The sequence below is a fragment of the Dryobates pubescens genome, chromosome 20, assembly GCF_014839835.1.
Source record: "Dryobates pubescens isolate bDryPub1 chromosome 20, bDryPub1.pri, whole genome shotgun sequence".
Classification (NCBI taxonomy): domain Eukaryota; kingdom Metazoa; phylum Chordata; class Aves; order Piciformes; family Picidae; genus Dryobates; species Dryobates pubescens.
In genome coordinates this window covers 20,051,044-20,057,043 of record NC_071631.1, presented here as the reverse complement: position 1 = coordinate 20,057,043, position 6,000 = coordinate 20,051,044, and positions in this window count along the sequence as shown.

Sequence of the window (6,000 nt, the reverse complement as noted above, 5' to 3'; positions counted from 1 at the left end):
GGGGTTTGTGAATTGCTCTGATGTCCCTCTGTGATTCAGTCCCACAAACACTTGCTGTGAGGAAAACAGTCCTCAAACTAGTAGCAAGTCCTCTGCAAAGGGTGAGCTTGCTCCCAGATACCCCAAGATCTGGGTGGATGCTGCGATCATCTCAAAACGAGATCTGCAGAGTGGCTTCTGCTGCACTGCTAAGGACGTGCAGGACAAACCCTGTCTACTGCCCCATGCCTTCCCAAAGCCTCACAAACTCAGCAGAAGCCTCTGGATGAATCAAATGTCCCCATCCCCTCCTCTCCTTGCAGATCCCTAGAAAGGTTTGTTCCAGAACCCAACCTCTCCAAGCCAAAAGCTCTTCACCCTGCATCTCCCATATCTCAGCCTGGCAGCAGCGTCCTCCAGAGCCATGAAACTGGGGTGACACTGCTGGTGCCCAGAAACATGCAGGGTTTACCTCCTCCCTGGGTGCTGATGGTCTTTCCAGGCCTCCATTGAGTCGTTGTAGCGAGGTTTCTTAAGCCATGTCAGGGTGTTCCCAGCAGATTGGGCTCCTAATTCCCTTCTATTTCTTTCCCCCTTGAGCTCAGAACGTTGTAGTAAGGTCACTGTGCTTCTCATGTCCCTCTCACTGGAACACATTGCTCAGGAAAGGGATTTTACCTTGGGAATAGCTTGAAAATGTGGGGCAGCTTTCTGAGCCACTCAAGTCTGGAGGGTCCATGCATGCATCTGGTCTATGCCACGTACCATCCACTTTTCCACCCTGATGATACCTTGGTGGTGTGTTCAGTGTAGAGAACCACAGCAGAGTCTGGAGAAGACTGAGGGGGGATTTAATAAATGCTTATAAATATCTGAGGGCTGGGGGTCAAGAGGGAGGGGCCAGGCTCTGCTCACTTGCACCCTGTGGTAGGACATGTGGCAATGGATGGAAACTCCAGCCCAGGAGGTTCCACCTCAATACAAGGAGGAACGTCTTCCCTGTGAGGGTCACAGAGCCCTGGAGCAGGCTGCCCAGAGAGGTTGTGGAGTCTCCTTCTCTGGAGACTTCCAAGACCCATCTGGATGCCTTCCTGTGCAACCTGCACTAGACTCTGTGGTCCTGTTCTGGCAGCAGGACTGGACTCAATGACCTCCAGAGGTCCCTTCCAACCTCTAACATCTTGTGATCCTGCGAGCACTTTCCAGGCTAAGCTGCATTATTGGTTGTTCTGCTACATTTGCACCCATCCAGATCAGAGCACTGTTCTCTGCAGAGGGGCACACAAATAAATCACAGGGTTTAACAACTTTAGCTCTGAGGAGCGCCCCTGTCTGCTTGGGTACATCTGGCACCCACGCTGCTATCACTCCCTGAACAGCTGAACCCACCTGCAGGTCCCCAGGAGTGGGGGAACGCTTTGGGTACCCATTTGGTGCATCCAGGAGCTCTCCAAGCTGCTGCATGACAGGCTGGGCTTGCTCAGGGCACATCCAATAATATCCAGAGAGATTTGTAGTCTGCCTGCCCTAAAGAAAACATTTTGCAAGAGGAAAAAATATAGTATTCCAGAGGCTTATCTCGCTTGGTGGCAATTCTGGGTGTACAATGGGGAAGGGAGCCGATCATTAGAGGTTCACAGCCTCGCTGAATAGCTCAGTGTTTGGTGGTCTCTGCCAGCCACCGCCAATTTACATTAAAGGCTTGGTTCCTTCCACAGCCCACTTCTCAGCCCCTGGGAAATCGCCTCGGCGCCCTTTCCTCCTTTGCAGGCACTGTCTAGAGCAAGGACAAGTCGTGCCTCGTCCTGCTCTGGCTGCTGCCAACAGCTCTGGTGGCTGAGCTGGGATGTCGCTGCCTGTGTGTGTTTGCTGCAGAGGATTCGGTATCAGCCCCATGCCCAGCTGCCCCCTCAGCAAAACCTCTTTAGCCACCGTTCCCCAAAAGTGTTTATTTTGCATCAAATTTGTGGGGGGTTGGGGTTTGGGGGTTTGTTTTTTCGTTGGTTGGGGGTTGAGGGGTTTTTTTTGGGGGGGAGGGGGTGGATTTGGTGGTTTGGGGTTTTTTTGCCTGAAGGAAAGCCAGAGTGATGCTTTCCGCGGAAATAAAGAGAGGAGTGGATGATGGGCCGGGGCAACAAGGGGGTTTTAGGTGCAAATTAGCACTTGGAGTGGGAGCGAACCGTGTGAATATTCGAGCAGCAGTATAAGGCTAGCTGCCTGCCGAGAGCCAGGGAGGGAGATTAAAGGGGGAGAGATTAAATATCATGTGCAAATGTTGTGATCTGTGCTGGCAGAGAGGCATCGGACCGGGAGGAGCCAGCGGTGCCGCCTTGCCCCGTTCCCTTGGGACACCTTTCGGGATCAGCCGGCTTTTCTCCTCGTTCTCCGTGGTGTTTCTGTAACACTCCAAAGCCAGGCAAGTCAAACCCCCTGTGTCTGTGCACCGGGAAGTTATGGAAGAACATCCCTGCTCCGCACTTTGCCTCCTCCTTCCCTTTCTCATCTCAAGAAGCCATCGCTTGGTCGCTTTCTGCAGCCCAGAGCCTACCCTTTGGAGCTCAGGGAATCGTGGTCCCCCTAACGCCAGGGTCCCTTCGCGGCGGCCCAGCCGATGGCAAAGCATCTCAAGAGCCGTGGGGAGAGCCTGGCTGGGGGGAACCGGTCTGCCCCCTCCTCCTCTGCTCAGGGGGAGGCGGGCGGGCAGCGGCCGGGAGCATCGGGTGGGCTCCCGTGAAACTGGAGAGCATCTGAAAGAGGACCAGCGGCTCCGGCTGCGGCTCTGGCTGCGGTTTAGCCCCTCCCGGAGCCCCGGTGAGGAGCCCCGATACCTCTCGCCCCGCCGTGGGTAAGAGATGTACCGAGTACCGGGCAGAGGAACCGGAAGCTGGAGCAGGATGCCGTGGGGGTCTCCTCGCCCGCTCCAGCCGCCGCTGCCCTCTGCACCTGCGGAGTGATACTGGAAGGGGGACACACACCCCAAACCACCCCGGGTGCCCGAGTTTGAAAGATAGCGGAGATATTTTCACACCTCAAACCGCCACCACTCCCCCTCCCCTCCAGTCCCCGTCGCCTTGATTTAGCCCTTGGTAATTAATTTGGCATTTCAGAATAGCTACTGGGCTGGATAATGGCCTCATTCATCTCCCCAGCCTAATCTGAACAGAATCTGGAAGAAAAGCTTTCAGAAAGACAGAAACTGCCATTCGGCAACTGCTCAAAAGAACTGTCACTCCGGGGGAATAAATCGCTCCTGATTATTTCAACCCGGGTCTCCTCTGCTTTTCCAGCCGCTCCCGGTCCCCGCCGCGGGGACGGCCCCCAGATATCTGAGGAGGGGAAGATCTGGTTGGGGTTTTCCTCCCCCCGCCTTCCCTTCTCCAAAACCCGAGGGCGGGCGGTGGCAGGGGCAGCCCATTGTTCCCGGGGAGGTGGGCGAGCTCCGGGACTCGAGGCGATTTGACTTTTAAAACAGGCTCTGAGCGCCGGGGCCACCGCTCCCGGGAGCTCCCGGTGAGGTTCAACTAAAGCCCTTCTTCCTCCCGCTCCAGCGGGGCTTTTCCCTGGACAAATCCGGTGGAAAGGGCTGCCCCACTTTGTTCCGCACCTGCCTGGCCGGCCCCAGTCCCTGCGGCAGGTACCGGAGATGCTGAGGTTGATTCAGTTTCCGTGCAGGTTGCTGGAAATGCTCTGGTCCCCGTGTCGGTACCAGAGATACCGGCGATGCTCCGACCCCGCCACAGGTTCTAGAAATACTCTGTTCCCGGTGTAGGTACTGGAGATGCTCCAGTGCTGGTACCGGAGGTACCGGAGATGCTCCACTCACGGTGTAGGTAGCAGAGATGCTCCGGCCCTGGTGCTGATAGCGGAGATACTGACCGTGCTCTGGCTCTGGTGCAGGTCCTGGAGGTGCTCTGCTCCCGGTGCTGGTACCGGAAACACTGGCGATGTCCGGTCCTGGTGCACGTACTGGAGATAATGGAGATGCCGTGCTTCTGGCGCAGTTACCGCAGATTTGCCTGCCCCAGTGTTGGTACCGGAGGTATGGGAGATGCTCTGCTCCCGGTGCTGCTACTAGCGATGCTCCGTTCCCGGTGCTGGTACCGGGATACTGGTGGTGCACTGCTCCTGATGCAGGTACCGGCGATGCTCCGGCCCCGATGGGAGAGGGAGCACAGCGAGGTCTCAGTGAGGCTGAAGCCGGCGAGGGTCTGTCCGCCGCCAACCGGGAAGGGCCGAGGAGAGCTGGTGCTTAATGGCAGGAAAGTCAAATCCGAAGCGGGGGAGACGAATCAGAGTATGGGTCACGGCCTGATGCCCCCAGCATCACCTCTACTCCATCCTCTCTAGTCGATCCCCGGTTCCCTTGCCCCGGGAGTCGGGGGAAGTAAATAGACTCGGGCCCGGGCCCCGGTGAGCTGCTCTTCGGTCCCCGCGGAGCCGCTTACATGTATTTAATAGCTTGAGGGCGAGGTAATTAGAGGAAAGCCTCAGTAAATCACCTTAATGACCGCAAGAACCATTACAACCCCCGGGGGTAGGGAAACACTGACTGAACCCAGAGAACAGGGCAGGAGGGAGGCGAGAGCCGCAGCCTGTGCTCGGCGGCCGGGCAGCACCGAAGCCCCCGCGCCCGGCACCTCCGGCTCGGTGTTAAATTAACACCCCGCTAATGGGATTAAGCAGCACCTCGGATCTGCGGGGAGTTTAGCGCGGGTGAGGTTTCCTTGCAGCCCCTCCACCCCAGTTTTCCTAAGGGACGGGACTGGAGGGGCCAGGAGGGAGGATTTTAAAAATCTCCCGGATTTTAAAAGAAAAGCCGAAATTTCAACCTGGAGAGAAGGTCCAACCAGGGCCAAATCGGCATCTGTCCCCGGGGGAAACGCGGGTGCTGGCAGCGGCACCTGCTTCGTTCAGAGCAGGCTCCTGGCCCGGGCACAGGGGCCGGTAGCCCACTCCCTCCCCTGCTTTGTCACGGCCCGAACAGGGGGACCAGAACCTCAGAGGGAAAGCCTGATCTCAGACACGCGTGGCCGGGGTAGAAGAAACGGTTGTGCAGGGAGAAGGCGGTCATGAAACCCAAGGGTGTCCCTGGTCTGGGTTTGGGGCCCCTGCGTAGGCACGACGGACTTCAGGGACTCGGGGCGAGACAACCTGGGCCTCATCCCATCCAGGGAATGTCCTCAGCAGGGGCCGAGCCGAGGGGAGCCCTCACGGGGCGATGATGTCCTCCAGGGTCTCCCGTTGCTGCTTTCAGCGCGGGACACTTTGGTCTGAAACCCTCCCTTGCGGAACAGAACAGTAGCATCGTGATCCCTCCATCCCCCAACCCAGCCTGCCACTCGAGAGAGGGGAGAAAAATATTCCGGGGCTGGGATCCTCCGGGACTCTGTGTGTGTGACCCGGGGGAGCCGGGCCTCGTCCCTTGTCTGCCAGGGTGGGACCAGCAGGACTGGAGCCCCCCGAGCCCTGAGCTGACCGCATCCCCTTACACCCCTACCCCCCAACCCCCAGGCCCGACGAGCAGCCAGGGTGTCAGGAGCAGGACGGAGGGGCTGTTTCCCGGGGAAGAGTTAACAAATCCCGGCAGCGGCGGTGCTGGGGGGACGGGTTGGGGGACTCCGGGGGGAGCGATGGGGGCAGGGAGGCTGCGGAGCCCCGCTGCCCTGCAGGGAAGGCGGTTGCATTGCCAAAGACACCCCGCTGGGCTAGCAGGCCCGGGAGCAGATTAATCAGGCACTAATTCAATTTACAACAACCACTTTTATTCAGCTCGGTGGCAAAGAATTCAAAGCGGGGAGAGGGGCGGGCGGAGGGGAGGGGGCGGAGGCCGGTCCAGGGCTCGCCGCTGCCCGGGCAGCTCCCGTCCCCTCGGGCCGTCCCGCCAGGGCTCGCCAGGGAGGGGTCTGAGCCATCGTGCCAGGACCCGGCTGGTTGAGTGACACGGCGTGGGCAGCGCTCCGGGAGAGGGCACCTCCGTTGGAAAAATAAAAGTGCCCTTTTAATGAAGGAGGGAGGGAAGGC